Raw genomic sequence first — 20591 nt, 5'->3', positions numbered from 1 at the left:
TCTCTCCTCTTCTTAGCAATGAGAAATGATAACCAAATGGATCCTGAGCTATGAGTTATCTGCTCCACATTTTTAATCCTCATAGACAATTTGATTTTGTTTTAAATATCCTGATTCACTGGACACCCTTTCTTGCGTATCTTCTAGGCAATGCCTTCCAGCTGTTCCTGGGACAGGGAGGTAAGGAGAAGTAGAGAGCTGGGGTTCTGGAGTGAGAGGACCCCCACTGTGGTTGCATTCTTCACTGGCATCCCGCCCCAACCCCCAATACCTTTTCCTGACATGGCCAGGGGGATTTGCCACGTTTCTTCCTCCCTCTTAATAGAGATAAAGTGTCCTACGAAGCCATAAATGCTAATCACCAAGTGAGGCATACAGTCAGTGAGGACGCTCAGATAGCTCTTAAAGATGGTATAAAACATACCCTAAATAAGCCTCATCATGATCCAGCAGGTGTCTACCAACATCACCACACACCTGCTCTGCCAGCTTCCTGTACTGTATGTACCCTAGTTATTTATTCAGCACTATGTCTTGAATACCTTCATGTACCAGACAGTCTTCTGGGCTTTGGGGTGTGGCAGTGAACAAGCAGGCCTCCATTAGTCATGGATTTCTCACGCCTGATTCTATTAACAGCCAGAGACCCCAAGTTCTTGGTATTGATGTGAATTCTAGGAAAATTAAAAAAAAAATCTTTTTTCATTTGATGATAATCTAAAAATTAGTATAAAATATCATCTGGATTGATTGAAAAGTTGCCTTACAACAGTCTTGCTGCAGGATCTTGGTGTCTGGGTTTACATTTGTGTCACTGAGCGCATCAGAGCCTGTGATTGTGAAAATGACAGTTAACCTTTCATTGAATTGTCTCTCAAGGTAGGGGCCAGTGACCACATCCCCGAGCGCTTTCTTTCACATGCTTTTTTTTTTTAAAGATTTATTTTTATACTTGTGGGAGGAGGGTCCGAGGGCCGGGGTAGGGAAAATCTCAAGCAGACTCCCCGCTGAACGGGGAGCATGACATGGAGCTTGATCTCACGATTCTGAGACTATGACCTGAGACCAAGAGTTGGACACTCAGCCCACTAAGCCACCCTGGTACCCCTCACATGCGTCTTACATTTTTCTCAAATTTAAGGAGCACTGGTCTAGCAGCAGCACAATGCTGTTTCCTGTAGCCTCTGCACTATTCCCAATCTGTGATCACACTGGTTTTGTGGGAGGCAGGAAATTGCCACCCCCCAAAACGTCCACACCCTAATGCTTGTGACTATGTTACATTACATATGTGCAGGTGGAATTAAGGGAGATTTTCCTGAAACTTCTAGGTGGGCTCAATGTAATCACATGAGTGCTTGAAAGTGGAAGTGTTGAAAACAGGTATTCCAACAAATATGGATACATGTGTGTTCATGCCTGCACTGTTCACTATACTCAGAAGGTGTTGAGGACCAGTGTCCATTAATGGATGCACGGACAAACAAGACACGGTGTACATACATAATGAAATATTGCTCAGTCACTGAAGGGAATGAAGTGCTAATAACGCTACAGTGTAGCATTTTATATAAAATGTATATACATTGGAACTTATTCATATGAGGGGAGCAGAGCTGACCTTGGTCACAGTGACTTTGGTCACTGTGGCTGCTAACATGCCCCCAATAAAGGTAGGGGTTGTCTTCCCTTTCTGCTCTTATTTTTGCGGGTGATTTTGCAAGGAGGGGCTGCTAGGAAACGATCTTGGGGTTGAAGGTAAGGAGAGATTTTGAAGGAGTGAATTACATTCTGTTGGTGTCCCTGGGTAACCAAGAGTCTGGGCCCATGGGCAGGGTCCCTGGAAGAACGGCATTAAGTGGCTTCCAAGTTTTGCTTTGGAAACTTCTACACTTTCCTTATAATACCAAGAAGAAAGGATGAAAATATGTTGTAAGTTATTTTGTTCTAAAACTTCCTGTCTTTATATTTTCCTAACTTCTGTAAAAATAAAATAACGTTGACACGACAGTCATTTGTGAAAATATAAGCCAATGAAATGGAATTTATAAATCTCAACAGAAGGAAATGTTTGGATTATCTTGTTTCAATTAAGTTGCCATGCCTTTGGCCTTTCAAGAATAAAGGGGAGTCTGTTCCGTTCTGTATTTAAATGTGCTGTGCCCTGAGATGAACTTCTGAGCAAGCAGAAAATGGAAAGAAAGGGAAGGAAGGATGGAGAGATAAAGTAGAACAAGCACAGGTGTGGAATCAGAGGGGCCCTGAATTTAGACCCCAGTCCTGTGCTCACTGGCTGTGTGATACTGGGTGACTAACTTAACCTCTCTGAGCCTCGGTTTCCTTCTCAATAGAATGAATGGAATTATAGAGCTAATTCAGTTTGGGGGACGATTAAGTGGGATAATGGATGTAGGTCTGCCCGGTACAGAAAGTCCTCACTGAATATTTTTTGAACGGATGAATGATAACTCTTGGCATATTTACTATTTTTGACTTGTCTGTGAATCGCTCCCCAATTACAGCATACTTTGAGAGTCCATTGTCACCTAGATAGTGTCATTCCACTGTGACCTCCTGGGCCTCATTTTTCAAGCCATCTACTTCAGCTTCTTTAGTGACACTGGCGCTGCGAGTGACCCTTCTCCCGTCCCTCCTTGTTTCCGTCATTCATCTGAAACAGATACTAAAATTCTATTATATTCCAAGCAGTGGGTTAGAAGTAAAGGCCGTGAGGTCACAAAGACTTAACCTTGGCCCCTTGGAAGTTCACAATCATATAAAAGAGACACAAAAGAGAGACCCAGGAGCTCGGTCTGCGTTGGGGAGGTGGGAGGGGAAGTTGTGCTTTTCCCTGAAGGGACACGTTGTCTTGAAGACTGGAAGGAGTTCGTAGAGAATCAAGTGGCACCATTCCAGGAAGGGGGAGAGTGTGCTTCGAAGGACAGAGGCCCACGGCTCAGCACTATCCAGGTGCTCAGAATGGCCACAGCATGGTGCCAAGGGACACAGGGAGGTGATGATGCAGAGGTCAGGAACACCAGACAGCCACGGGCCTCCTACACCTGCTCCAAGGGTTCAGACTTGCCTCTGCTGGTAATGGGGAGAAGGAGCAGGATGCAAAATTGGCAAAAGACCAGTGTTCGATACTGTCTTGGTTGGGGGGAAGATTTGCAGAGGGGGTGGTGTCCGGGACATGGGTCAAGAACCTATTTTGAAATCTGACTGAGTGATGAGATGGTCAGAACTTAGAGACAGTTCAGGTGGACGGGAAGAGATGAGATTCAGGAGATGGTTGGTCGGGAACAGTTCAGCAAGGAGCAGGGGAGGAGGTGTGTTGGAAAATTCTGGGAAAGGAAGGCCAGGAGCAGTCCTCAGGGCAGAGCAGGAAAGCAGAGGTGACAGAGTTCCTCTTCACTTTCTCTAAAGCAGATATTTCTCTCGGGGTAGACTTGACGGTCACACATCAAGAACACCCTGGGAGATGGCTCATCTCACAACGGGGCATTCCAAGCCCTCTGCAAACACCTGCTGAGAGAACAGATGCTAGGCATGGAATTCCGATGGAAGCCGACATGAGCGCTCGCAGGCTATTCTGAGCCAGCCTTATTGCTCATGGGCAATAAGTGGTACCTTTGTCCCTCGGGGTCAGCCTGAGTGTCTCCTCCTGAGGCCTCTATGCCCTGGCTCTGAGCTAGGAGGAGGTAAACATAGCTGAGCAGGTTTTGGTCCCCTTCCCACCAGCCTTTCTTGTCTTCAGCAGCTTGGTCTGCCCTGTGATTTTTTTGGTGTGGAATCTTAATTGTCCTAGTGCTGCATCAAGTTGGCAGGTGGGCCAGGACCCTGGGCTGGTTTCCGCTGGAAATTTTGAGTTGTCTTTGCATAGGATGATGATCTGGAGCTCCTTTCCTAGGCAGACCTAGGCCCAGCTGATTAGGCCTATGGCTCCTCTGCGTCCAAGTACACGGGAGGGTGAATCAGGATTCCAAGTTCAAGTTGGGTTCTTCTGTTTTCACAATGAATGCACACACCATCACCAGTGGAATGACTGCTTTCTAACTGGCAGTTTTGAAATTCATGCATTCTAGTCCTTCACCAGTGACATCACACAGTGCATGTCATCGAGGAAGCACAGTTTTCTAGCCTTCTGAAATCTGGGCTGGAATTCCAGCTCTGTGCACTGTTATTAGTGGGGAGGCCTAGTACAGATGTCTTAAAATGTCTGTGCCTAAAAAAGGGTGTCGACAGCACACGGTAACATGAATGTTGCGTAGACAACATGTTATATGCCGTTTGCTGTGTTTGACTTGATCCACACTCTTGAGCAAAGGGGCATGCCAGGAATTTCTACTGCTGTGTAGAAGTCCATGGTGTGGATGTACCACAGTTTGTTTATCCATTCAAGAGTTGATGGACATTTCAATTGTTTCCAGCTTTTGGGCACTGTGAATAAAGTTGCTCTACACAGGTTTTAATGTGGATATATGTTTTCATTTGTCTTGGGCATCTGTGTAGGTGTGGGACTGGTGCATCTTATGGTAAGTCTCTGCTTAATTTTATAAGAAACTGCCAAACTAGTTTTCAAAAATGGCTGTTTTAATGATTCATTGTTTTAAAAACTAAACTTTTAATTTGAGACAACGTTAGATTTACATGCAGTTGCAAGAAATAATACAGAACGACCTTGAGAGCCCATGTGTCCTTGACGCCATTTTCCCCTGTGATGGTAGCGTCACACAAAACTGTAGTACAATATTAACAGCCAGGATTTTGATCTTGTTACAGTCAAGACGCAGGCCATTCCCCCTACCCCCAATCCCAAGATTTCTCTTCTGATCTTTTTCCAGTCCCACTCTTTCCTCCCCCAGCTCTTCCTTAACTTCTGGCAACCAGTAATGAGTTGACCAGTTGATATTCCAAGAATGTTAGATAAATGGAATCACATACTGCGTATTCTTTAGGGATTGGAGTTTTTTCACTTGGTGTGATTCTCTGGAGATTCATCCAAGTGGTTGGGTGTATTGGAAGCTTGTTCCATTTTATGTCTGAGTAGTATTCTGTGGCACGAGTGTGCCACACTGTTTACCCATTTGCCTGTTGAAGGACATCTGAGTTGTTTCCAGTTTCAGGCTACTATAATCAAGTTGCTATAAACATTCGTGTATAGGCTTTTGTGTGAAAAAAACTCTGGGATGCAATTGCTGGGTCATATGGTAGTTGCATATTTAGTTTTATAGGAAGCTGCAAACTGTTTTCCAGCCTGGCTGAATATATTCCCACCAGTCGAATGATTCATTTTCTTCATGTCCCCACCAGCCTTTTATTTCTTCAGTTTCTTATAGAGAATTATTTCCCCTGAATGGCTCAACACTATGCCCCTGAATTTGTCATTTCTATAATCTAAAACTATTATTTCTGTTATGCTTTCCATTATGTAGTTCAGTGTCCCTTAGGTAGGTAGGATAAATGTTTGCATTTCCTGTACACTGGTGTGATTGATACCCAGAGCTATATACATGGCACTCTACTTCCTTTTTCACCTTGGCTGCTGGGATGCTCACTACCAAGTGTTATGTTAATTGTCAGTGCCTCCTCTCATTCTTTGTTCATGGCATCTTATTATACTTGCTGTAAATAATTTATTTGTCTAAGATAGCTTGGGCATCCCTTCTCCATGCTCCCATGGATACTTGACTTAGTGTACTAGTGTTTTTACAAAAGTGAATTATGTTCATGCTCACAGATCTGTCTCACACATTGTATAAAGAGCTCCTTCAGAATAATGACCTTTTCATTGTCTTATTTCTCCCAAAGATGTCTTTTAAGTATTTATTCATTCATTCATCATGTATTTCAGAAAACCTCCATGAATTTTGTATAGGTTTTGCCTCAAGGAAATCATAGTCTAGAAAGGAAGGTTAACCTATAAATCTAAATAACTATAAAAGCAGGCAAAATCGTGATGAGTAATTTAAAAGAATTAAGATGCTTGTGAGTTCAGGGATGGGAGAGATTGTGTCTGTAGAAGAGATGGGGAAGACTTACTTCAGTCTTTTTTAGTTTTATGACTTAAAAAATTAACATCTTTAGCATCAACTATTTAAATCCTTTCAGGAATTAGATGGAGTTTTATTATCTCCTGTGACCAATAAGGGAGGTGCCATATGGAGAGAAACCTGTGGATTATGTAGGAAAGGTGGAAGATGGGGCTATTGTTAGCAAAGGTCGTGCTAAGGAACTAACCAGGAGGGAAGGCAGCTAGTGAAAGGAAGATCATTGCCTGTCTCAGGAAAAACCAACTCGTGTTGAGTACTGAAAGGACTATGATCTTGAGAAAAGTAAAGGCACATCTTATCCATCTGAGACACTCTGAAGGACCCACCATTTTTAGAAATCCCAAAAGTTAGCATAGAGAGGGGGTTAATGGCTCTGGGGTATCACAACTGCAATGTGGAGATGCTCTTCTGAGTCCTGAGACAGGAGGACACCTAGACTGATGGGTTGCCTGACTGTAAAGTTTCTGCTCTGTTCCACAGGCTTCTCAAGTACAGAGAAGTCAACATACTGCTGGCCTCAGAGAAGCCCAGGGAGCCCTGAAACCCACACATCCTTTGTCTGATGCCTGATTCAATAATTGACATTGTTATTTTTTTACAGCTAAACCCCTAAACTGAACAAATGCAGAAGTGAAAGAAGGGGCTTCTGTGGAGAAAAGGGGGCCAAGCACTACCGTGGAAACAAAGTCCTTTTCATGACGAAGCTGTTGACCCACCATGGTGGCTTCCCTATAGAATCCTTTGGGTCAGTAACTTCTAAAAAAATTGATACCAGTTGCCCAGGTTGGCTCCATCCTGAGCACACTTGAGAGCACACTGTCCAGTTCTCACTGAATTATGAACAATAGGAGAAGTTCCTCTCAGAACTCTCATTTAGTTGTGCCTCTCCTGAGCACTTTAATCTTTCTGATTCTCTGATCATATTTCCCTTCTTGCGTCGACTGCTAGAAATTCAGAGTTGGATTTGTGACCCAAATCTTGTACACGTACACTTACAGACATAAATCAAATGAGAAAGATCATTTCAAGTTTTGCCTTTATTTTCTTGGTTTAACTTCACTTATGCCTTCCTTTTTAACCTGTTCTGGGCTATTTTTCTTAAGATCTTTGAGTCCCAACTTTATAGATAAGGATACTGAGGCACAGAGGAGTTAAGTAACTTTCCTGAACTCCACAGCTAGCAAGAGACGGGACCACAATTGGAACCTAGAAAGACTAGTCTGTCCTAAAGAAATTTGCATAATCACCACACATTAGCATAATAAAATCCCACAAAAACTCAGAAATGTAACACAGATTTGGATTCAGTCAACACAAGGTTGTCACTTAAATTTATGTGACCTTGTGCAAATTCCTTGACATCATTTGAAAATGGATCTGATAGCATCTATCTCCCAGGTTGATCTGAGGATTAAGTTGTATTATGTAGGTTAAGTATGGAAAACAGTTACATGCTATTGACACCAGTTAAGTGATGGCAAAAAGAGCTCTGGGGGCGGGGGGGAGGTTGGGGTACCAGGTGGTGGGTATTATAGAGGGCACGGATTGCATGGAGCACTGGGTGTGGTGCAAAAATAATGAATACTGATATGCTGAAAATAAATAAAAAATAAATTAAAAAATTAAAAAAAAAAGATCTCTGGACAAAGAGGGGATGTGGATGTAGTCCCACCTCCATTTCCTGTCAATAAAATGGAGTGTTGACAGTTTCACAAGCTCACATAGATCAGAGACATGAAAAAGCTCTTTAAATGACAAATGGCTGAATAATGTCAATGGTCATCAGTCCAAGGGGGACGTTGGACCTGTAGACCTCCAAAGTGTCTCTCAGGCTGGTTATAGAGGCAAGTACTTCCACTGATTTTTCTTTCAGAAAAATCTTTCAGATATTTTGTGAACTGAGAATATAAGTTGTTACATGTAAAATGGGATGGTTCTTGTGGTTGTTGGAATTCAGCTTGGCCAAGATTCTACATAGGATTCCATCCTTATTTAGCTCCTACTTGGATGAGAGGGTTTCACTTCCTTTGAATGTCACGCAGGCATCTCAGACTCAACATCCCTAGACAAGAGCTCATTTTTTCTGATTCTTCCCTGCAGTTACCTCTCAATTAATGGCACCACCATCTACTATGTTGCCCACTGAGAAATCAAGAGTCATCCTTTGATTCAGCCTCCTGGCTTATCTCTGTCCCTAAGTGAGGGCATACATCAGATCTGCTGAATCCATCCCAAGGTTTTGCTGCATTCCTATTTCTCCATCCCATCATCAACCCAGTGCCCTACCCAGGAACTGGCTTCTCAAGTGCCATCTCTAGTCTTGAAAAATTGGTTACTGTGGTCATCCATATCATTGTCACCATGCCCAACATTTTTTGAACGCTTATGTGTGCCAGCACAATTACATGCATATAAATATATGTGTGCATACTACCAGTGATGTAGTATTGTTACCTTCATTTCACAGATGACAAAATTGAGGCAGAGAAGGTAAGTAACGTGTTCAGGCTTACACAAATACAAACTGCCAGTGCTTCAATTTGAACCTAAGAAGTCTGACTCCAGGGCCTGTGCCCTGGTATGTTGTGAATAGTCCTAATCATGGCTATTATTCTAAGTCAGGCATCTTTCCTGGCTATAGAGAAGATGTAACAATGCCGAGAGGAAGGTATTATCCACATTTTGCAGATAGGGATTCAGATTTAAGAACCATAAAGAAAGAGCCCTGTTCACCAGGAGGTGAAAGTAGAGACAAGCCACCAGCTGCGTCTGGCAGCATGGGCGTGGTGAAGCCAGAGAGGATTGTGGGTACAAGGTGCTGCTCTGCTTTAGTTACCAGACTTGACCCTGTGTGTCTTAATCTAAAAAACAAAGCCGGAAAACAAGCTCAGAGAATTCTAGGATGTCAGAGATGAAAGGGACCTATGGGGCCTCTTGTTGAGGAGGTTTTTACACAGATGCAGTATCCTAAATCGTGGGGTTTAAGAGAATCTCCTGGAGTCCCGTATTCAGGAAGTATGAGGGTCAGTTCTGAGCCCCATGTCTTCCAATATTAAACCCAAGAGGCACCATGGGCTTTTCTCTCTTTTCATGGCAAATTCCAAAGACATGAAAGAATAAAGAGATATAATAAATAATACAGGAGAGCAGCAATCAGTAATCACTCGCCCCAATCTCTCTCTCTCCTCACCCTTTCTCTCTCCCTCCTCTTCATCTGTTTAGTCCCCAAATTCCTATAATCAGTTACAAATTCTCACATCACCTCTGCAATTCTTATCAGGTTTTTGCAGTTAGGAGATAAAGACCCATGGTATCTTCAAATCAAGCAGGCAGTTGAAGTGATGAATCTTTCCTTCCTAATTTCAGCTGAAACCACAAGGTGGGCCCCAGTCACAACCAGTGATGGGAAAGGGGAAGACGGGTTGGGGGGTGGGAATGGCAGCATTGAGGGGGTTATGTGAGCATGTGAGTCTCCCACTCGGCCTCTGTGGCTCACCCAGGCCCGCCCCCCTGACCCACTTTCTCTGGCCACCAAAAAGAAGAGAGATGTTACAGAGAGATGTTATAATGTGGGACCTGATAGCATCTAGTCTGTTCCCACCAGATAAGCATTCCCAAAGCAGCTTCTCATCTGTCAGTCAGCCACCATCAAGGAGGCCAAGGTGCTGCCACAATGAACTGAAACAATAGCACACTATTAGCTGCGGAATGTCCCCTGCATAGTTCAGGGTTTCTTGGTCTGGGTTGAAAGGCTGACATTCATGGTAATGAATAGGACATTTTAAAATCACTGGTCTATACCCCACAGCATTCTGCCCAGGGACAATTGAGGAGAAGTAGATGACTACAATAAGGGAACCCAAGACTTCATTCTCACAAACTAAGAATGCTGTTGGTGGTTATAGAGAAAACAATCTGACGTGTGCTTTTATTAATGCTCTGCCTGTGCATGTGGGACAAGCATACAGATGCTCAAATCCAAGCCAGACTGCTCTGGCTCCCTTTGGATACTGCTGGATCCCATCTTCAGAAATAGCAGAGAACCAGTTTCTCTGTTTATTTCCCAGAGTAAAATACTAATTCATGCAAATGAATCACTGAACTAGGTCTGTTAGACAACTTCTCATTTTCTTAATGATTCCCATTTTCTGGAAACCCAAGAGCATGTTGCTAAAGAGGTTGATCATCTAGATTTTTCCACATGTATTTTATGCTAAATCTACACACCTTATGATTCCCGTAATGATATTCTTTCTCGCTTCTCTGCCATTGAAACTTTATTTCCTTCTTTACCTGGCCAATTCTTACCAATGTTCAAGATTTGCCACAAATATATATCAAATTCAAGATTATTTTTGAAATGGAAAAATTTATTTTCTCATGAGAGTTGGCAACGTTTCCATTCTATGGTGAAATAAGAAGCCAGAACTTACGTTTTTAATTTGATGACTAGCATACATGCAATAAACTACATAAAAAGCAATTATCTCAAGTAGAGCTTGATAAAATTTTATATGCGTCTGTGTAACCACCATAGAGTAAATGGAGAGCATTCCTATGACCTGTCTTTTCTGCCCCCTTATTATCAATACTCCACCCATGACATAACTACATTTTGATTTCTATCACCACCAATTAGATGTTCCTACTCTTGAACTTCTTATAAAATGAAGCATGCACTTTCTTGTGTCTGACTTTTTTTGCTTAGTAATGTTTTTTATTTCTTATTTTTATTTATTTACTTATTATTATTATTTTTTAAAGATTTCATTTATTTATTTATATTAAAAATCATTTATTAGAATCTGGAAATAAATTTTTTTTCATTTATTTATTTGACATAGAGATAGCAAGAAGAGGAGCTCAAGCAGGGGGAGTGGGAGAGGGAGAAGCAGACTTCCTGCTGAGCAAGGAGCCTAGTGTGGAGCTCTATCCCAGGATGCTGGAATCATGATCTGAGCTGAAGGCAGAAACTTTACCACAGAGCCACCCAGGAGCCCCAGTAATGTCTTTTAGATTCGCCCATGTTATGGCTGGTTATTTTTTTATTGCTATGTACTTTATTTGACCATTCCATAATTAATGTATCCATTCCTCTGTTGATAATTGTTTGAGTTGTTTCCAGCTTTTGGCCATTGTGAATGAACTTGTTCATATTTTTTGGTGGACAAATATATTTGTTTCTCTTGGGGATAAAATAATAAGTGAGGTTGACGATTTATAGGATAAACCTGTTTACATAAACTAAAGTAGATAAAACCAAATATTCCAATTATTTGAGATTTCCAGTAGTACTACAACTTCATCAAAAACAATATTAAACTTAGTATTGTTTGGTTCATTTTAGTTTATCTTAGATGAATAAGAGATCTTAGATGAATGCTGGTGTCTTTCCATTTTCCTACCTGAGCATCCAGTTTTGCAAAATGCCTGTTCAAATTTCTTGCCCTTTTAAAAAATAGAATTAGTTAGCTTTTTCTTATTGGGAAAGTCATTTGAACAGACACTTCTCTCTCTCTCTCTCTCTCTAAGGAAATAGATGTTTATTGTAGAAAACATTACAGATTAAAGTATGAAGAAGATAAAAATCCAAAATCTAAAAACATTATCCAGAATCCAATGTTTTATAAATAACAAGAGGTAACATTTTCTACATTTCAGTTCTGATGGTTTCCTATGCTGAGGTAGAGTATATTAACACCCTTAAACATGACACTTCTCAGAAGAAGATATGCAGGCCATGAGAAGATGACCTTTTCTCTAATCAACCTCCCAAAATAAAACAAAGATATGATCTGTCTTGAATAGTTCCTTCCAACAAATTGACATTGGTCTTGTCCTGTGTTTACTAGTATTACTGTTGAAATCCTTTCTTAGCTAGATTGACAGCTGGAGAATAGGTGGGTGTGAGCCAGTCCTGACTCGATTCCTGGCTTCTAGAAAACTCTCTCTGGCACTCTTCTGCTTTACCAAATGCAACCTCCATTAAATCCTACCAATGGTTTTCCTGCTATTTGGAATTGTTACAAATTATGATGTAAAGTTATCATTTTTCAGGATGCAATATTGTGCTTTCCTCAAGTCCTACTTATAGAGGTTCCTTGTATAATAAAGCAGAGAAAAACCTATTGTTTTAACAGGTGACACCAGGATTCTTCTGTTTGGAGGAAGTACTTTAACAAGTGGTCGGTGTAGGAGGTATATGTTGATGAGGGCTGAAATTTAGGAAGATTTGCACGTGATCATGGGAGGAACTGTTTGACTCCAAGAGTGGGGAAGGGAAGCCAGGTGAGGCTTCCGAGCCCTTTGGAGTATTTTCAAAGCACATCAAGATGATAATATCCATTATCACACTTAAAAATGCTGATGTGGTAGATGGTATTACAGATCATCTATGTTTGGTGCCACTTCCTGTGGGAGGATTAAACATCCCCACACTCTCAGAACTCAGGCATGGCCAAGTGATTTGCTTTGGTCAATAAATTGTGAGTGAAATTGATGTGCATCATTTTCTAAGCAAAAGCTTTAAGAGTCAGTGAGTGATTCCCTCTTTGGTGAAGACTGGCTGTGTTCCAGATAGCAAATGCTCTGTCAGCCTCCATCCACAAAAAAGAAAATGGGAACAGAGCCAGGGCCAGCCATGATGAATATGTTGGGTGAATAGACAGTAAAACTTCATTATTAGAAGCCATTAAGATTTGGGGTCATTTGTTAATTTAGTCTTACCTGACTAAGTCAGCTTGGTTCTGTTTTATAAATGCTCCTTTATTCCCTATAGCTCCAACCATGCAAATCTCTAGCAAATTATGCTCTGCTCATATGTATGTTACATGAATAATTTTTGTTGTTGAATCAAGGCAGGAGATGCATTTCAGATCTGGGTTGATGCATTGCTGAGGTAACACATGCTGAACCAGAAGAAAAAGGTCTATCTAGAGAATGTTGGTAGCCCTGAAATGCACAGAAATGGTAGCAGATACTTGAACATTCTCAGGCCATGGAAGGAGAGAGTGAATCAATTTTAGCCAGATATTAAAATAGCTAGGGATTCCCATCTGACATCTGGGTAAATGCTAATGGAGCTAACTTTAAGATAATACGTACCAGTGCTATTCTACATAATTTTCATGTGTAATACGTTTTCATTAACTAGACTTAGCTTAGGAAGTTAAGGATGGTGATGGTTGAGAGAAGGGCTTACCTGACAGGTGACGAAAAGAGATGGTTGTACATGGTCAGTCTAAGCCTGGGGTCTCTGAACCAGTAGGTGATCCAGGGGACTCAGGAGATGACCTTAAACTTTTTGGATCATTACATTTTCATTTTGAGAAATGAGGGTTTACTATTTATTGAACTTTGGTTTTTTTCCCCCTTAAAATTAGTTGTAAGTAGGAGGAAATTCCAGCCAGCTTACAGTATTCAGTTGTCTGTCAAGCTGATCCCCATTGAGCCCTGAATTGTCCCCTTCTTCTTTGTCTTTGGTGGAATTCTTATAGGGGTGGGGTGGGAGAGAGTATATTAGAACATGCTACCTGGGTATCATTTGAGCTATGTTTCTGTAAAAAGGAAATCTTCTGTAGGAACATACTGTTGGGGAAGTGATGGATACTCTTTTTTTTTTTTTTTTTTTTTCTGTTAAGAGCCCGTGTCCCTGAATCTTGATGTGCAAGCAAGCTCCCTTGGGGAAGGCTGGGTCTTCATAGCGAGTGGATCTTTTTCTTCTGCTTAGTGGAATGCAGCAATACAGAAGGAGCTATAGTGATACTTCCTCCTTTGACACACTCTGGCTCTTTATTTAAGGTGCAGAGTTTATGTCATTCTGAGGGGACACAGTGGCGAGATGACAGTGACCTTTGAGCTGCAGCTGATGGTGGCCATCCAGGCTGCCTCCCTGTGCCCAGGGGCTTCTTCTCTTTCCCAGAGTCAGTGTGTCTTCGCAACATCCACTGGTGTCCTCAGAGTACCGAGTGCCTTGGCATCTCTGATGACTCCTGTTTGTATTTTTCTCCTTGGTTCCTCTAAGCTTCAGACTCAGATATCCCACGGCTGACGTGAATCTGCTCTTTGAAGTCTAATAGGCATCCAACCTGACTTATCCAAAATGGAACTCGACTCCCACTGGACTCCCCATGGCAATCTGGAATCTGATGGTGTTCCTGTCTGTCAATTCTCCTTTATGGGACTGGCAGGCACCACATATCCGTCCACCCTCTTTTTTTTGTTTTAAAGATTTTATTTATTTATTTTGTCAGAGAGAGAGAGCACAAACAGGGGGAGTGGCAGGCAGAGGGAGAAACAGTCTCCCCACTGAGCAAAGAGCCTGATGCTGGACTTGATCCCTGGACCCTGGGATCATGATCTGAGCCAAAGGCGACACTTAATAACTGAAGACGCTGGCATCTCTGTCCTCCCACCTCCTTGAGAAAAAAAGCCAACACCTTGAGTTCTGGGTGTGTGTGTGTGTGTGTGTGTGTGTGTGTGTGTTTGTTTGGTTGTTTTTTTGGTTGTTTATTTTTCATCCTCATCCACCAGAAAGATCTATTAAGTCTATTTCAAAAAACACATCCCAAATCTACCCATAGTTTCCATTACACATAAGCAAATGGCCATTATCTCATGCCTGGGCTACTTAACTCATCCTGAAACCCATTTCCCTGCTTTCCTTTCTGCCTTCAAGTCATTCGTTCTCCATACAAGTGCCAAAGCGTTGTTTTCACAGTTTAGATTGGGTCACTTTTATCTTGCAGTCCTGTTTTCAACACTGCATTGCTCCCAGGACAGAACCAAAATTCTGTCCCATGTGTACAAAGGTTCTAGGCAACCTGGCTCCCGTCTGCATGGTCGAGCTCCATCTTGTTCCACTCTCCCCTGAAGTCCTTACTCCCAGGCACACTGGTCTTCCCCAGAGTGCCAAGTTCTCTCCCCTCCCCAGACCCTCAGCATTAAGGTTCCTCCTGTTTGGAGCACTATTTTCTGGTTTCCTCATGAATGCTTCCTCACAAAAGTGGGTCTCAAGCTTCATAGTCATGTCCCCAGAGTGGTCTCCCACAGAGTCCCCAGGTGCACTCTATAATGTCATTCTGCCTTCTTCCTCTATAGAACTTACCAGTATTTAAATGATATTGGTTATTTCTTTTTTCTTTTTACTTGATTAGAGCTAGATCCCCCTCAAATGAGAACAATGGGTTATTTGAGGACATGAACATTACCTTGCTTATTGATTTAAGCCCAGCTTTGAACAGTGCTGGCACACTTAATAAATACTTCCAGAAAGAATAAATTAACAGGTTGTGAAAGGGTATTTTTTTTTCCTAGGGACATCAAATGGTAGTCGTATCCCATGCACTGAGGTCAGAGTAGCAGCCAGCAGCCTTAGCAGAACTAACAATTGTGATAGACAGAGTAATGGCTCTGCAAAGATGTCCATGATCGAATCCTCAGAATCTATGACTATGTTACCTTACATGGCAAAAGGGCTTTGCACATGTTGATAAAGTTAACCATCCTGAGATGGGGAACTTTCCCCAGGATATGTAGTGGGCCCAGTGTAATCACAAAGGCCCATGTGAGAGGAAGGCAAGAGAGCTGGAGTCAGAGAAGATGATGAAACAGAGGGTTACAGGTGCACCCAGGACCCAAGAAAGGCAGCAGCTTCCACGGGACAGAAAAGGCAAGGAATAGATTGTCTCCTGGAACCTCCAGAAGGAATGCAGTTCTATGTCTTAGATGCAGAAGACCCATTTCAGATTTCTGACCACTAAAACTGTCAGATAATAAATTTGTGATGTTTTAAGCTACCGAGTTTGTGACAATTACTGTTACCATAGGAAGTGGAGATAACATTGTGGCCATCAGCAACATCTGAGATTTCCGGGGGATCAGACATTGGCCCTCCTGGGAGGTGGAACAGGAGGGAAAGAAATGATGATGCCCAGTGAGTGCTTCATGGCTAGGCAGGGGCACACCTCTGGCTTCACCACTGCATTGCCATTGCTGGACACCATACCAGATACAGCACATAGCAAGAGTCCAACAACTGGTTCCTGAACAAACACATACGGTTTCTCTTGTAGACTCCCTGAATATTTAGAAGACACTTTGGGGAGGACTTGGAATGCTCAAAAGAACGAGCGGGACAAATACAGAATGTCCTCAACAGCTGCAAGGGGTCCGTCCTGACAATGTTGTCAAAGCTCTCAATTTATGAATAAGAAAATAGTGGGCTGGAGTGTTGATTTTATCCCAAATCACATTTTAATCAACAAGCACCTGTATTCCGTGTTTATCTTTCCATGAGAAATCTTTTACATGTCATTAATGCTACTTTTTTTTTTTAAATGGAAGAGCTGTTTGGCACACAGAAACATTTTATCTTTCACAAAATGTGCTGTGGACACAGTGATGGGTGGGGATCCTCAAACCACGGGAACACGTGGCTCCTGGGAAGAAGCTCGATTGGCTGCTCTCCTGTGACCTGGTGGGGGCACAGTCCAGATGATGCCCAGCAAAGTGCTAATGGATACTCGTTATGGGTCTGTGGAATCTTTTGGGAATAGAAGAAATCACGGTGTTAAATCCTGAATCTAGGTCTGTGATTCATTATTATGTGTCTAAAACAATCTGGCTCTGAGAAACATAGATTAAAATTTGGGGACTCCCTGAGGTATCACCAGATGGGTGGAGGGCACTTGTCTGACTCTGTGATGTCTGGGGGTAATGCCCGGGTGGCACTGTCCCTAGACCGGTGGACAGGGATGGAGGTCACTCTCCTGGGTCACTTGTTGGTCACTTTAGGGATATGAATTTCCAGTAACAATTTTTAGTGGCTCATATTTAAAAACACTTTTATTTTTGTCCCGACTGACTGTTTTCCTGGGTTTCACTGCTCATTATTTCTTTCCTTTATGGGACTGGGATATTTGAAACCTTTCAAATTCAGGCCAGTGGCTTTGCTTCTGCCCTTCTCATCCCAAGAGAGTTCACTGAAGATTTAAGAGTGGCTTTTTGGTCTGCACTTATTGTTTTGTGACTTTTGTTTCATGCTGTCTAGAGGAAGGCCTTTCCTCCAGTTGTTTAATAGGTTCTGACAGCTCTAGATGCCACGACCCTGGGAATTAGTCACGCCGAGAAGGCAAGTGGCATTTACATCCACTCACCTTTGGAGACTTGCATGTAGAGTCTTGCAGAGAAATCGAGGTTGGGATTCAAAGTCAGTAACTGCCTCACCCCCCCATCACTGATTAGGAACAGGCTGTTCCCCCAAGACCATTTCCACTTCTATGGCATGCTTTGAATAGAATTGATACATTTTGGAAATGCAAATAGATTTAATTTGAACAAAGTGAGCGACAGGATAAGTTAGATTCTTACTTTTCACCAGTTGCTTCCTGGCGCAATATTTCAGGCAGATGTTTTGGACAAAAAGATAATGCCAGGTTCACATCCTGATGATAAGGGTCACAATGCTGTTAAAGCCTAATTCCAAAATTACTTCCAGCATAGCACGAGAGATGAGCTATGCAAGAAGCCTGCCCTTCAGACTGTCTAGGATCATTCTGCTCCCAGTACAGTTTTTGGCATAAATGATCAAACTAAAAGCTTTGAAGAAAGCCAACATCTGTATAATTTCTTTACATACTATAATGTGCTTCCATAGGCATTATTTTATTTTGTTATCCTCCTTGTTAATCCTAGAAGGAGAAATAAGGCATGAAGGGTGAAGACCCAGGAGGTTCTTCACCTGGCTTGCCTTTAGCAAAGTCCTGCTTGGTCAGTCTAGGAAGAATCCCCTCTGCCTCAGTGTCTCCACTTAGTAATTTTTCCATCCACTAACCCCCCAAACCGGCTCCTTGGCTAAAAGTCTCTACTTCCCCTTCTTGGACTTGGAGTTGAGCCCAGTTCTATCCCACGGTTCTCTTTTCCCTGATTACAATCGTTCTTGAATAAAATCTGTTTTTGCCACTTTAACTACTGTCCAGCTCTGGTTTTCATGAACAAGCGTTGATAGCAATGTTATTAATGACAGCTGACATGCGTATGACACTGAACAGTTGATGAAGCGTTCTGAAACTATTGTCTTACTTGAGCCACACCACCATGCTGTGAAGCAGGGATTAGAAATCCTGCTGTTTGGGAGAGGGTACCTGGCTCTACATCCATGCTGGCTTGCCCGCTGACGTGGTGGAAGGGGTGGAGGGAAGACCCATCCCAGGATCCCGGGTCTGTCGGCCTCCTTTACCCTTTCAACTGGACTCAAACAATTAGGGTTTTTTTTTTTTTTCTTTTCTTTTTTTTTTTTTTTTAAATCTCTTGAGCACCAAGGTGGTTTCTGGAGATTTTGAGGGAAATGACGACTATAATAAAAAAAGACTAAGATCTTTGTAAGTGCTTTATAGTTTATAAAATCCTTTCACACACATACCCTTATGTGGAATTCTGGGAAGGAATCAAGTCCTGTCATTTTGCAAGTGAAGAAACCAAGTCTGAGGAATGAAGTAACGTAGCCATGCTGGGGTCACCAAGGACATGTGTAGCTCAGTCCCGTGACTTCAGAAATTGTGATCTATTAAACCACCCTCTCTCAAAATAAGTCAGTTGCCTTAGATTAGAACGGAGGGACAAAGCAAGTTTTAATGGATTCACAAAACAAAAACAAAAAACTAAAACTGAAGCAAAAAATGCAACAGTCTACACTGGGTAGAGCATCACTTGGAAACTTCTTGTGCTCCCTGCCCATCTTCCCTCAGCGGCCTCTAGCCTCATACTCACGCTGGTTTTCTCTGGAAGTTTTTGCTTCCATCGCTTATGTTAGAAGTGATCACCCTGTCCCTGGACATTTCTCTCTCACATTCCCAGACACACACGCTTTTCTGATTTTAGGATTTAAACTTTACTTGCTTTCTCATACTGGGCTTTAGAATCTAGTTAGTTTTATCTTGATGATACCATGAGACAAATATACTAAGGAATAAATTTATGTTTTCTAACACTTATATCTGTCCCAAACCAAATATCAAACCAAAGCCTAATATGTGATGTACACACACGTGTCTAGACAACTTGGGTGCATTGCTAGTATCTATACTGAATATCCTCAGTTTATTTAGGTGTGTTTTATACAACATAGACAGAACTACAATCAGCACATATCCCAAAGAATAAAGAGTAACACGTGGAAGCTAATTCTCCCTAAACAGAAAACTCTTCACTATTTATCTTATTATTAAAGTATACCTACTAACCTGTTAAAAATCAAACAGTATAGGGAAGTACATCAAATAAAATGGAAGCTTTCTATGATCTATTTCCCCGAGAGAACTACTGGTAATAATTTGGTAAATATATTTTTAGCTTTTAGATTTTTTAAAGAGATTTTATTTATTTATTTGACAGAGAGAGAGAGAGAGAGATCACAAGCAGGCAGAGAGGCAGGCAGAGAGGCAGGCAGAGAGAGAGGGGGAATGCAGGCTCCTTGCTGAGCAGAGAGCCCAATGCAGATCTTGATCCCAGGACCCTGAGACCATGACCTGAGCCGAAGGCAGAGGCTTAATCCACTGAGCCACCCAGGCACGCCCCTGGACTTTTTTGATGTCTATAAGTATGTATATGTGAATAGTCTATTATTTTCAATAGGAGTGGAGTTATAAACATTAATGTGTATTTTTAAATTTAACAACACATCAGGAAGATCTTCTCAACTCTATTTATATATCTAGCTATATAACCACACACTTACATATTCCTGTATTTATATCTATATCTTTATATCCATATATTTCTGGGTCTATATGAGAATCGAATCTTTTTAGTTTGTATATCATATTACATAACCTAGATGTGCTATAATTTCTTTAACTGATTCCATATTGACAGATGGTTTGGACATTTCAGTGTCTCACTATTAAAAATAATGATGCAGGGATGCCTGACTGGCTTAGTTGCTAAAGCATGTGACTCTTAATCTCAGGGTTGTAGGTTCTAGCCCACATTAGATGTAGATGTTACTTAAAAGAGAGAAACTTTTAAAAAATAATGATATTTGCCAGAAGGGAGGTTGGTGGGGGATGGGTTAAATAGTTAATTGTGATTAAGGATTAAGGAGGGCACATGTTGTAATGCTGTTAACTAACGGAATTTAAATAAAAAGAAAGAACTAATGCACTTTTATCGTTATATTCATCCAGGATAGTAAAGTAAAATTTCATTTCTCTCTAGGCTTCATTTCTGTTTTCAGTTTCATTTTAATGTTTTTAATATTTCTCACAGAATAATAAAATAATTCTGATTTGGATGATAAATTATATGGTCAATCTTATTTTTAAAATATACTCATCTTGGCTTGAGTGTTTTCAATAATATGTCATAAAACACATTTGTCTTCAATGCATTTTATAAAATTCCTTAAAATAAATATTAATAAACTTACTTAAATTGAAAAAAAAAATGATGCAATGAATATACAGTCATACATACATTTGAACAATTATTGGGTTACTTCCTTAGGCAAAATTTTCCCTAAGTAGAATCATTATTCTGATA

This window comes from Mustela erminea, chromosome 7 (genome assembly GCF_009829155.1).
Source record: "Mustela erminea isolate mMusErm1 chromosome 7, mMusErm1.Pri, whole genome shotgun sequence".
Classification (NCBI taxonomy): domain Eukaryota; kingdom Metazoa; phylum Chordata; class Mammalia; order Carnivora; family Mustelidae; genus Mustela; species Mustela erminea.
Note: the sequence above shows the minus strand (reverse complement) of the source record.